The sequence below is a fragment of the Rissa tridactyla genome, chromosome 3, assembly GCF_028500815.1.
Source record: "Rissa tridactyla isolate bRisTri1 chromosome 3, bRisTri1.patW.cur.20221130, whole genome shotgun sequence".
Taxonomy (NCBI): Eukaryota; Metazoa; Chordata; class Aves; order Charadriiformes; family Laridae; genus Rissa; species Rissa tridactyla.
In genome coordinates this window covers 90,041,873-90,056,296 of record NC_071468.1, presented here as the reverse complement: position 1 = coordinate 90,056,296, position 14,424 = coordinate 90,041,873, and positions in this window count along the sequence as shown.

The window sequence follows — 14,424 nt, the reverse complement described above, 5'->3', positions numbered from 1 at the left end:
AGTAGACATCAAATGAAGTCTAATGCATACCTTTACTCTCAATATAATCAAATAGCTGTCAATAAAATAAGTAACCATGGGATCTTGTACATTTGTGTGTGTGTATGTGTGCGTATACACATTCCACATATTTTATATATATATCAAAAATCAGTATGTGCAAGTGCAAGTGAGTGTCTGAAAGTCTAAGGGCTCCAATCCCTTCCATGAAAAATCTAATGTGTCTCACAGAAATGAAAAGTGTGATGATGGACGTTTAACCAGTATGACTGATATAATGGTACATGGAAACAGTGAAAAGAGAAATAATAATAAAATTCTACTTGAGAAAGTAATGATATGCTTTAGTCCAGGGGATCCCAGACTTTTCTCCCTCCATGTGTTACCACCAGCAGCCGTGACAGAGATCACTTGTAGCAATGTCCAGGGCAGCAGCTAGGAAACGTCCTTGCCAGAACACAAACTGAAGAGGAACTTTGGAAGAGCTGCTAATATGTCCTCTTGGTGCTCATGGCAGGAATCCAGCTTACATTTGCAGCGATGCTCTAAAAAACTACTTTAAGTGATATCTCATATATTTTATCCACACACGGATGAAATCTGTTCTAGTTCCTGCAATACGTGAAACAGTATTGGGCAGGCCAATAGATTGCTGGAATGACACCTAACAGAAAGCAATGTAGAAACAAAATATCTGATAGTAAAATATGAAAGAAATGAGTATGGATCTCTGGAGTTGTGGGAATTTAGCAGTTCTCTCCTCCTGTGCAAAAGCGTTACTTGCATTTGCAGGACTTCTGAATTTTCAAGATACTAATTCCAGAAAGCCAGCGCCTCATGGATGGGAACAGCTCTACGTACTGCCCCAAGAATAGTCTCACTTGCTCCCTCTTTTTGTCTTACGCATACGCACACACGCACACTCCAGCACAAGGGTCAGTTTTACAAGAGCTAAGAGGTTACAGTACCCCTTTACGCAGAGCCATGTCCGGGTAGCTTTGAACAAATAATCCTTCCCACTTTTGCAGCGAAGAGGTGTCATGCATAATGTCACCAGACACTGACTTTAAATGTCCTTTGGCATCTTAAAATATGCTAAAATCCCTCTGCAGATATGTTACAGCCTTTAAAGTAGTTATTGGGAGAGACACACAAGGCTCTTTTTGTGCTCAGCCATATCCTTATTTCTGGCTGGCCTAAAGATCAGTGCTGTGGAAAGGAACGTCATGCAAGAAAGTTTGAAAACAGTTAGGAGGAACACAGCGTTCCAAGCCTGAATATCTCCAAAAATACCTCTAAAGCAGCTCAGCATGAGTGAGAGTTAAAAGAATGAGCAAAGAGGAGAGCGACTGGCTGAAGGAGTGAGTTTTTCCAGACAATTAAGAGAAATATAACTAGTGTTTGTTTGTTTTTCAAAGAAAAATTCCACACAGTATCTGAAAGCCAGACATCCTCATAAAGGGACCTACAAAAATCACTCTCCTCCCCTCTCCCTGTCTGTGCGTGGCGATCCCTGCCCAGAGTGACAGTCAGCTCCTCTGCTCCTCCTGTACGGGCCTCTGAGCTGCATCTCTGCTGGAGCTGTTTGTCTGCTGTGATTCATCCCAGGATGTGAACCAGGAAAAGCAGGCTAAACTGTCTCTCCTGCTAGCAGGGAGGGCAAAAAAAGCGACCCACGTGTTCCCGAAGCATGTATGTGTCTCGTTCTCTCTGAAATGGAGAAATAACTGCAGGGCTGGATTTCTGGGTTTCAGAAGACCACAGAATTTTAAACATCAGGGATGTTTTCAATAAACACTGTAGATGTTTGGCTTATAACCTTGTTCAGATTCTACATTTCAGTCTGCATACTGCGGAAATCTGTCTCCACAACATATGTCAGCAACCTGAGCAACTTTCTCTAATGCTGGAACAACATGAAATCTGCTGCTCTCCTTTCGTCTTGCTGCTGGCACTCATGACTCTTGTTTGCCTTAAGTCACCAGACTGGGAGGGGGCTGAGGGGAGGGGAAAGAGGCAGATGAAGGTTTGGTCTGGTGCATGCACTCCTGGGGCTTCGATGGATCCATAAACTTCTTGGAGCAGATTCTCCCACCTCTTTCCTTGTCTCTGCTTCACTGTCTTCCTTTATGCATGCTGGACTGTAACAGGACTTCTGATTTTTAAGAACTCAAACAAATGAGGAAACTTGTATGTTTTGGTTTATTGCCCCAATTCCTGCTCTTCCTGCAGAAAATCTTTACTTCATCTAAGCTAAAACTGAGGTCTTACCATGATAAGCATAGCAGGCTGCAGATAAAACAAAAGTAAAACAAAGTAAAAGCTCCATACATTTCTTTCACTATCTTCTTCCGTCTGTCTGTACCTGTTGCGTGAAAAGGGGCCAAGCGGTTTTAGCAGAAGATAAACCCCCTTGCGTTCTAACACTCCTCACCGAGGTGGGAGGCTAGGTGCGGCTAGGTTTAAATTCTGAGTGATGCCCAATTCAGCACTATCAGTCCAATCGCGTTTAATATGTATTAAACTATTACGATTTGGATACACTAATAGTGGACTGCACCTTCAGTCTAGTCGTGCTCATGAACTAGCACGGCCACTCTCGAGTCTTTGGTCGCGTTCAGTGAGAAACCAAAACGACTAGCTACTTAAAAAAGTGCAGTTTATTTAAACAACAGATATATAGGTTCTTAGGATTGCCGGTGATAAATACACTGTCTGCAAAGCACGTGCAAATGAAAGTATTGTTACATATACAAAACACGCGACAAAGTTATAAACGATACAGCCTGGCTTTAAATGTAGAAAAAGAGAGTCTCTAGAGAAATTTCTAAGTTTCCCGAGGAAGCACTCGGTATAATCTAAGTCTTACCCAAAGGCGTCCCTATGGGGGGGAAGAGAGGCTCAGCCCGTCGACTGATCCCAGAAGTCAGTGATGTAATTCTTTATAATGTTGTCTTCCCTGGGTATCCCCCCTCTCTTGGGCTATTTTTATACTATTTGTTATCTTCAAGGTGGAGTTTGAGTGACTTTAGTCATACATACTTTTATCATGATTGGTGTAAATTTCTCTCGCTTCACAATTAAAGGTATAGTTTACGAGAAATTCAGGGCGCAGACTCAAGAAGGAGTGGTCGCACCTTGGAGGCGGGTAGCCTTCGGGATGGAGGTGTGTTTTGGTATTATAATGACATTATAATGAGCAAAGTTCGCACAAAGGACAGCATTTCATCAAAATTTGACAAAATGTTGGCTCTGAGCATCTAGCGGGCAGCTAATTGGCAGCTTATCTGTTTCATGGTATCATCCCATTCCTGTATCCGCTATACATTATAAGGTAAAGCCACGGAATAATTGCATCCCGTCCCGTACCTCATGTAGCTTATCAGGGAACCACAGATGTTGTGTCCTTCATGCCAGCTGCGGCTATTTTCTACCTCAGAAGCCTCTTGATTTTATACTTTTCCTTAATGTGTGAACAATGCTGTACTTTTGTATTTTTTAGCCAATTTAGTATTTATTCCACATAATCCACCCCGTGACTACAGTCACTCAAGCTCCACGATACTCAATACTGATAGGAAAGATCACAGGTGTTCTTGTGGTGAGGGATATCAAGTGCAAATACATCTCGTGGAGTGATCAAATGAGTTAAACTTTTCATCATAATCCAAAGTCTAACATACAAAACAATTGTCAAAGCGAAGCACAAAACAATGAGTATTAGTAAAACAACAACAGGATGGAGCATCTTGTTATAAAATCCTGTAACTGTCGGTGACCATCCAAAAAGAGTATCTCCCCATCCATGTCCTCCGTCTCTCTTGAATCTTTCCAGCACTTGGTGTATTTCTTCAACATCATGATGGACGGTAATCAAAGTTCTCTGTCCATTTTCTTGGGCCTCTTTCAACAGTCGCTTCAATTCATCGTGTTGTAGTAACTTCTTCACCAGTGAGAGATTCATTCCGATGGGGGTAGGCAACAAATCTCGAATCAATGTATAATTAGATTGTAGCAATTGAAAAGATGTAACAGGAGCTGAATAATTGAAGTCACATCCAATAATGTTAGTAAAGTTACAAACACAAAGGTTTGAGCGATTACTTATATCAACTACTATGTCATCTATGAATACAAGACTACAGGGAGACCTCATGCAAACACACCCGTTCCCAATATATACAAGCACAGTCTCTGGGGTTTCATCGGGATGTATCTCAAAGTGACAAACATTCTGGTTGGTGTCAAGACAAATGTCTTGTGCTTTCAGGGTATTACTCTCACAAATGAATCCTTGTTGGTCTCGTGAAACGCATGCGTCAACATCAACAGTTTGCCACTTATTCTCATTTTGTTGTGCCCACACTCTGTGCTCTATTGGATAGAGTATGGCTCCTTGGTGATTCAACCCCAGCGCAATGATTGGGTATATGGTGTATACCAAAGCATTGCGTATTGTTAAGACAAAAGCTGTGGCCTTGCTCTCAATGGGGTCATAGGTGAAGTTAACCAGATACCACCAGGACTGAAATTTTTTCTCAAATTCAATTGCGTTATCCCATATTACTTTTCGAATTTCGGTGGGCAAGGTGCCTTCTTCACCTTCCCTTATGATTGCGGCTGTCATAGATTGCATCCACAATTGGGCTTGGATACAACTAAGAGCCAAGGAAACATTGTTTTGGGTTGTACCAAGTGCATCTGTGATCAGCTGATGGTCTTTTTCACCCGTTTCTTCCCACTGAGGCAATATATTCGATAAAAGCCATTGGTGGTTTCCCAATGCTAATAGAGAGGACTGTAGGGGACGTCTTAATTTGTCCAGATCAGTAGTGGTTGTGACTAGTTTGTTGGCAAGTATCTCGGCATCTATACTATTTAAGACTCCCAGGCCTGTTCCTAAGATACCAGTCACATCCCTCTTCAGTCATTGTGAAGTGGCAAAAGTTCGTCTGCGTAACCATGCTGACCATCCTGCATAAGATGTACTTAGGAATGGTAAACAAGTGGGTTTGATCGCAGAGATTTTAATCTGCATTGACAATTCTACTCGTTTGAGGGAATATGTGGGATTAAACAGTATCTGTTGTTGACCTGTGTGTTTAATAACATAAGGGCCAATGTTGAAAATGTAAGGAGTTAGACTAATGGAGGGCTTAGAAGGTACGCCTTTGAGAGTTTGTGGGGGTGTAGGTTCTGGATTTATTTCGGCAAGTTCAGGTGTATTTGAGTCAATCATAAATTCAAATAACAATTCTGTGCCCCTGTAGCCCCAAATACAATACACTATTGTAGGTTTGATAAAAGTGAAATTGTGCCAGCAATCTGAATTTGGCTCCATAATTTTGTAACAGTCAGTGTTGTATTTGTCTGGTTTGGTAGAGTCTACACAGATGGTTTTAATTACAGTTGGCCTGTGGTGAGTAGACCCATTGATAAATCGGCAACCAATGTGTATTCTCTTTCCAAGGGTGGCCTCGATTTTAGCCATTTGAAGTGAATCATTCCATCTCCATTTATCTCTGGAATATACTTCACTTCCTTGTATAACCAGAGTGGAGAGATTTAAACCCCTTTTGTTTCCTGGTGTTCCGGTGCTTGCAGTGTACCGTGACAATGCATTATCCCAAAGGTCAGGTGCTACGTCTATCTTGAATTCAAATAGCAGCGCTATTTCATCCTGTTGCCAACGACAAGTTACAAGAGTGGTTTCAACAAGAGTAAAATTATACCAGCAATCCCACTTGTTGGTGACACAGTGCTTTGTCGTCATTGAGCGTGGGTTCTGAGGGCGAAATATCTCTATTCTCATGGCCTTCTCATGGTTTGAGCCGTTGATCATTCTACACCCTACTCGGGCTTCCACCCCTGCCTTACCTTTCAGGACTGGGTACCAACTATTCCAGGTCCACTCACGTAACACCTCATTTTCCTGTAGAACTACAGTGGCCAAACTCAATTCTCCCTTTCTAGTACCTGCCATCGCATTGTGTTTAACAAAGGCTTGAGACCATGGCCACTCTGGGTCTCTCTGACTACAAACAACAGGGAATAAAAAGGTAAAACTGAATAGCATCAATTCCATCTGCCAATTCGTCATTTTAGAATTTGGGCCTCCAGGTAGCCATACATAATAAAAATAGTATTATTGCCAGGATCAATGTCAGGATTCCCTGGAGACACTCAAAGGTAGCGTAGGCCAATCCGTCTGTACAGCTCATCCAAGGTTCCTGTAAGACACAAAGGAAAAGAAAATCTGCTCGGTCTTATTCAACCGACGGGGTTAAAAAGAAGGCGAAATCCACCGGGTGCTGATCCGGTGTATCTTCCCTGACCAGTCCTTGGCTTCCCATGCATAGGGATTTTTGGGAGTAGCTAGCACCATTGGTACCGTCCCAATTTGAGGCATTTTCATTAGCACAGGTTGCCCAGGGTGAAATCTTCCGGGGTATTTTCCCGGTTCATTGGGAGCCTTTGGAGAGATAATATTGGCAGATGCACAGAAAGCTTTCATTTTAGGACAGCCGTCTCCACTCCATCTGTTATTTAATTGATAGATGGCATCGTCCAATCGCAAATGCCAACCAGGTTCATGAGTTTTTGCAAAACGCTTAACCAATCCATTGGTGCGTTCAACAATGCCATTAGCCTGGGGATAATAGGGAGTATGAAATACCCATCGAATCCCTTCTTCTTTGGCCCAATCTTGTACCACCGAAGCGGTAAAGTGTGAACCGTTATCACTTTGGATTTCCTCGGGAAGGGGAAGTGTGCTGAACCACCCTTTTAGGCCTTTCACTGTGTTGTCCCCGGTAGCTGATTTGAAACTGCTGGCCATACTGAGGCTGGAGATATCTCCACTCCTACCAGGACATATCTTTTCCCACCTGATAATCTCAAGGGCCCAATATAGTCAATCTGCCATGAATGCCACAACGTTTTCTTGTCCCGAATGTGTAAGGGAGGCGCCTTACTCGGATGATCTTTGCTGAGTCGTAGGCGACATTGTGAACAGGCAGTTACTATTTGTTCGCACAGCTTAACCGACACGGGCCACCCCCGGGCTAGACCTTCCTGATACAGGTCAGCACGGCCTGTGTGGCCACGTTTAACATGTAACCATTCAAGTAAGCGTTCCCATTCCCGACCATCATCTACAATGTCAATTTGCTGTAGCCGCGTGAGGCTATCTACCTGTTGGTTGAATTGAGCAGTGATCGAGTTTGAACAATCATGGCCTTTTACCCAACCAATGTGCAGTGTTCTCTGTTCTATTTCTAACAGTTGCTTCCAACTGTCCGTCTCCCAAATCGGGACTCTGTTCACCTGCCAATCATTGGCTGCCCAGTGTCCTATCCATTCAGTGGCTCCTTTAAAAACAGCATATGAGTCAGTGTAAATGGAGGTGGCTCCATGTTGTGCAGCTAGTAGGACAGCTCTGAGTTCCCCTACTTGTGCACTACCCTCCCCTGTTTCAATTGCTCTTTCTCCCGTTGCTACTTCCAGTGCTACGGCCTTATATTTCCACTTATTGTTTTCACGGTGAGATGACGCATCAGTAAACCACACTCCTGTAAGATCACTGCCTTCCTTCAAAGGAGGAGCTTCTTGGATCGGAGATGGTCTATTTGGTGGGGATTGGAACAATAGGGCACCATCTATATCCTTTTGCAGCTTGGATACTTTAACACTGCCTTCAGAGACTGGCATGATTTCATTAATGCCTTCTAAATAAGCATACCACTTTCGAACTGTAGGTTTCTGGGCAATGCCAGCTGGTGGTGTTGTCCCTTTACGGACCACATCTAGGAGGCGAAAAGGTCCCCGAATGATCACACTCTGTTCTCTTCTTATCTGCTCTGTTCGTTGCAACGCTCGCACTAGGGACAGTAAACCCTTCTCAAGGTCTGAATATCTGCTCTCAGTATCATTGAAGGAGTGAGAGCTAAATTCTAATGGTCTCTCCGGTCCTGCTGATCCTTTCTGCCATAAATTACAATGGGAACCATGTTCACTGAACCCCCATTCTACGTGGACAGGGTCAGTTGGATGTATAGGACCAAGCTGTTGGAATAACCTTAGCTCCTTTATTAGTAATTGCAGAGCATTAGTGTGTTGTTTAGTCCACTCCCAGGATCTACCCTTTTTGACCAAACTATAAAGGGGGCGAGCAATGATGGAAAAGCCAGGGATGTGTTTACGCCAATAACTTAAAGTTCCCAGAACTTGCTGTAACTCCTTCACGCTGGATGGATTCTGTCCATGCTCTATTTTTTCCAGGGTATCCTGAGGGACAGAAGCAGCTCCCTTAATCCACCAGACCCCCAGGAATTTAACTTCCTGTGTAGGTCCCTGACACTTTGAGTCTGGAATTTCCAATCCTAAATCAAGTAATGTTTTTTGGATGTTTTCCATCATGTCTTTTACACTTTCTTGGTTCTCTCCCCCTATTAGGATGTCATCAATATATTGGTATACCGTACATCCCTGTGAAACAGGAATCTCTGATAGCACTTTAGCTAAAGCATTGTGAGCAATAGTGGGGGAATGTTTGTATCCTTGTGGAAGACGGTTAAAGGTATATTGGACTCCTTTCCACATGAATGCAAACCGCGCTTTGTCCTGCTCAAGGAGGGGGATCATAAAAAACATGTCTTTAACATCTAAGGCAGCCATCCAAGGATGGGCAGCTCCTTGTATCATTGTCACAATTTCCGCGATATTTGGAACTGCGGCAGTGAGGGGTGCAGTGTTGGCATTCAACTTTCGGTAATCTACTGTGAAACGCCATTGCCCGTTTGGTTTCTTTACCGGCCACACTGGTGAATTATAAGGCGAGTGAGTCCTCTTGATGATGTCTCTTTTTTCTAAATCTGATACCACCCCGTCTGCTCCTGCAAGCGCAGCTGCAGGCAGTGGATACTGCCGGACATTAGTGATTTTAGAGGGAGGTAAAGGCATGGAAGTTTCCAAGAGACTCAATTTCAGTGTGTCTATTACTTTTTCGCATCCTGCAAAACTCCACACAGTTCCATCTGGGAATTTCCACATTCGCCCACGCAGCACGTCAAATCCTAGGAGGTTAGTACGCGAGGCACCCACTAACACTTCCGCCCTGGTCATCCGCTGCTCTCCCGGCAACCAGAGGTTAATTTTTGCAACGGGGCATGTTTTTACCACACCATCAATTCCTGTGAAGTTGACTCTGCATCTGGTGGGATTTATACCTAGAAGTTGTGCCGTTTCATTAGTGATTGCAGACATTTGGGCTCCGGTATCAATAATAAAGTTTACTGACATCCTCCGGGGTCCGACAGGAATGGCGATAATAGGTTCAGAATCTTTATGAGAGAGCCATTGAATAGCTAGTACCCGCCGGACAGGGTGGCTCACTGCCCTCCCTGGGGATAGGAGTTTTTTGACTGGGACTCTGACAAATCAATCAAATTACGCTCCGGTGCAGAAGGCACAATTTTCTCACAGCTTGGGGATTCTCTGGTTAGACTTTTCTCCCCAGCCGAATTATTCTTTCTAGTTAGAGATTGGACCAGTGTACGGAGATCTCCCGTAGGGACACCGTGCAAGAATTGTCGGGGCACCCCTAATTGTAGGGCTTTACGCCACAACTCATTCCGGTCCTTATCAGGCTTAAACCTTTCCACCGGTTTGGGGTTTTGAGTGTGAGTTCGGACTTGGCGAACCTTTCGGGGGTGTTCGGAGGATTTTTCGCTAGTTAGGCTGGCCCAGCCCATTCGGCGCCCATATTGGTCTATTTCCTGTACATATTCATTCCAGGTGGGCATGTAGTGACGCCGGCCCCGCCCATGAGCATCCCGAGCCTCTCGTATAGGATCTTGAGTACGAACAACAAATGGCTTCAGGCAATCGGGAAGACCACAGATGAGAGGGGCTAATCAATCGGGGTCGATAGCAGCTGACATTGGGGATTTCCGAAATTCCTCTCTGTCATACATGGCTTGCAGACAAGCTGCTTTCCGTATCGCCGCAAACAGTTCAGAGTAGCCTGTAGCTCTAATCTCTAATGGCTCTCCCCTCTCTCGCGGATCCATACCACCTGCCCAAAAGGCTGCTCGAGTGGTTAGGGAATAATTATGATCCCCGTCCATTGTAGTTAAAAACACTCCTGGTCCCCAAGAGTCTCCTGCTTCTTCCTCACTCAACATAATTCTATCTCCTCCTTCAGAAGAAACTCGCCACACGTACTCAACAGCTGATTCTTCTGGCCGCCTCGAATATTTTTCCCTTATTTTCGCTAACTCTGTTGGTGTCCACGGAATAGTACGCACAGTGTTGCGGACTTCCTCATCATCCTCATCAACTGTGGTTTCAGTTTTAATCAGAGGTCGTAAAGGAAAGACTCGAGATTTCACAGTAAAAGTCCTTCCCTCCTCATCTTCTTCCTCATCTTCACTATTAGACCAAAAATCTCCGGTCTGGGTTCCAGAATTTGGATAACACATTAATTTACGAATCTGTTGGACCTGGGTCGAGGGCTGCATTTTATCTAAGAGCCCAGTCTCCCTTTCCAATAACATTTTAAGTTGGTGATTTTCACTCCCAAGTTGAGCATTCCGGTTTCCTAAACATTCATTCTCACTCACAAGCTTATCAACTTGAGTTCTTAATTTTTCTCCTGTCTCCTTTTGAAAGGCTAGTGATGACTTCAACACCTCATTCTCCGATTTCAGGGTTGCATATTCTACAGCTGAAATCAGATTAGGAGCAGGGGTTTCCCTAGCTTCTTGTTGTGCACAAGATAAACAGGCGCCTAACACCGCACAAATCACACCTTTGCCTTTCCCCGCTCTGAGCTTCTGTGAAACCCGACACTCTTCAATACGTTCCACCACTTTCTCTTCATCCTTCCAAAATTTATGGGCCCACTCCTTCCCAGCCTGGGAAGGGGCACAATCATATTTTTGCAGCAGTTTATCCATGGCAATCCTGCCGACTACGCCAAAATTCTGTTGCGTGAAAAGGGGCAAAGCGGTTTTAGCAGAAGATAAACCCCCTTGCGTTCTAACACTCCTCACCGAGGTGGGAGGCTAGGTGCGGCTAGGTTTAAATTCTGAGTGATGCCCAATTCAGCACTATCAGTCCAATCGCGTTTAATATGTATTAAACTATTACGATTTGGATACACTAATAGTGGACTGCACCTTCAGTCTAGTCGTGCTCATGAACTAGCACGGCCACTCTCGAGTCTTTGGTCGCGTTCAGTGAGAAACCAAAACGACTAGCTACTTAAAAAAGTGCAGTTTATTTAAACAACAGATATATAGGTTCTTAGGATTGCCGGTGATAAATACACTGTCTGCAAAGCACGTGCAAATGAAAGTATTGTTACATATACAAAACGCGTGACAAAGTTATAAACGATACAGCCTGGCTTTAAATGTAGAAAAAGAGAGTCTCTAGAGAAATTTCTAAGTTTCCCGAGGAAGCACTCGGTATAATCTAAGTCTTACCCAAAGGCGTCCCTATGGGGGGGAAGAGAGGCTCAGCCCGTCGACTGATCCCAGAAGTCAGTGATGTAATTCTTTATAATGTTGTCTTCCCTGGGTATCCCCCCTCTCTTGGGCTATTTTTATACTATTTGTTATCTTCAAGGTGGAGTTTGAGTGACTTTAGTCATACATACTTTTATCATGATTGGTGTAAATTTCTCTCGCTTCACAATTAAAGGTATAGTTTACGAGAAATTCAGGGCGCAGACTCAAGAAGGAGTGGTCACACCTTGGAGGCGGGTAGCCTTCGGGATGGAGGTGTGTTTTGGTATTATAATGACCTTATAATGAGCAAAGTTCGCACAAAGGACAGCATTTCATCAAAATTTGACAAAATGTTGGCTCTGAGCATCTAGCGGGCAGCTAATTGGCAGCTTATCTGTTTCATGGTATCATCCCATTCCTGTATCCGCTATACATTATAAGGTAAAGCCACGGAATGATTGCATCCCGTCCCGTACCTCATGTAGCTTATCAGGGAACCACAGATGTTGTGTCCTTCATGCCAGCTGCGGCTGTTTTCTACCTCAGAAGCCTCTTGATTTTATACTTTTCCTTAATGTGTGAACAATGCTGTACTTTTGTATTTTTTAGCCAATTTAGTATTTATTCCACAGTACCATACCTGCTTCTAAATTTAAGGACTTTAAGTTTTGGTGAGAAAAAGCTTCTTGTGAAGAATGTGCTACAGAATCATTGTCCAAGAGCTACCCCTGTCCCATGTAAAAGCCCGGAAGCTTAAACCTTGCCATGCAAGCCACTCAGAGACTTTGCAAGGAAAATGCAAGAATGTATATTAGTAGCTTATCTACCAAATCTAGGCGCTAATATAAAAATAACAACAAAACTTTTCAGCAGGCATGAAAGGCACTTGGCTGTTGGAATGGAATCCACTTTGCAAGGGCATTTTGAAACTCGATAACGCCAGATAATAGCACACTACTGGTTGCCCACAGGGTAGCCCTATTAATCTTGTACAGAAAAAGAGTTAAATTTTCTACTCCTTGAGATTGGCCTGGCTTTATTTTTGCTTTTGAAAACATCATAAGCAGAAGATATTATGAAAAGGAATTCTTTTAACTTCAAACTACTGAACAGTAGAACTGTTTGGCAACTGACAGAGAGGTACAAAGATATTCCAGTTTTAAATTCAAGTGCAGTGGAGCTGGGGCTTTGCCTGCAGCAATTATTTATATATCAGTAAAGTAACTAGTAACATTAGTAAGCTGTTATATAAGAAATAAATGGCTTTTGCACAGTTTGTTTTGAAACAATGATGCAAGGTCAGGATGACTTACAGGATGACGAGTACATACCCCATTCCAGCCCCAGGTTTGGCTTTGTTCTTTTGTGTATTACCTGATAGTAGAGGTACAGAGACTTGAAGCATCATCTGCTTTTCATCGGGAGAGAGAGAATGACAGCACGCAGCCAGCCAGCCACAGCTCGGAGACAGCACCCCTGCCACACACACCGTTCACTGAACACAGATACGCCACTGTGTGACACGCTGGAGGAGAAAGGGAGTACACATAGTGAGTTTTAGAAGAATAAGGTTAACCTGATATACTCAGCTATGGAAATTACAAAGAATTACAGCAGAAGGAGCTGCCAGTTGCACTATAGAAAATCTGGAGTTCCTCCACTTTTATAGTGAGGGAACTGTGTGCGGATTTGGCAGGCACCTGCGCTTTTGCATGCAGGAACAGGGGAGCTCTAAGTCTGAGTCTGAAGATAATCACTGTGTGGAGACTGGAAATTGCTAATTACTGCAATACAGAAGTGGATGGACTTTTTTTTTGCTGCAGCTTCAAGACAACAATAAATGTGCAGAAGGCATTTTCCCATTCCCCTCTGTATTATTGTTAATTTCCCTGTCACAAATTTCAGAGCATTTTCTTTCTTTCTTAATTTGTTATCACTTCCTAAGTACCCTTCTCATGGTGACCCACAACCCCTGCAACTGTCAAGGGACTAATTAAAAGGCAAGCATGTGGTTTGCTAAACATAACGAGGAGCTCTACGCATAAGTCAGGATCACTGTTGCTCAGGGCTAGCTAGCAGAGTCTGCCAAGTTTTAGTTTATAAAACCATAAAATACAGCTTATGAGCATCACTATAACTACTCCATATCTAGTAAATCCTGTTAATATCTGTGGGTCTGTACTGTTTAAATTCATTATCTCTTTAAAGTGGGATTCGTACAAATTCCAAGGACTAGGGTTCATGTCTGCTGCCAGGGTGGATATCTGGGAGACAGAACCATAGAAACATAAAACAGTTTGGGTTGGAAGGCACTTTTATAGGTGATCTAGTCCAACCCCTCTGCAATTTTGCACTGTGTTGCTTCATGAAATGACAAGCAGAGTTTCAAACCTTGCAAATATGTTCCAGAATTAACTGCTGTCTCAGGAAAAGAATCTGACAGGTTTTGACTATAATTTGGGGGGGAGCATGTAGCTGGCTAGCAGTACAAAACAATGCCATAAATCAATAATATATGATCGTGTAGTGGATCCCCAGGCACAATCTATATTTCATATGAAATCTCTACTTCCCAAAGAGGAAGAAAGCTGTTTTTGACTGCAGTATGGGCAGCAAGTAAGCTGCTAGTGTGCAAGAACAGGGGAAAGGTGGTGGAGGCTGGGTTTGGGATCTGTTCCTGAAAAGGTGGCATGTGAAGGAGAAAAGGACGAATTCACTCCATTCCCTGAATGTGAAAATGGCCCAGTGCAGAGCCAGGGACTGCCACCACCAGGGAGTGCATCTGCAGCCACCTGTGGTAGTTCAGGAAGCCCTGTGTGAGGATTTGCCACCATGAGTTTCAGGTAACCGCCTTGGCCAGAAAAGGGAGCTGGAGGCTATCTCCATAGCAGAACTGTAACAGTGTCCTACA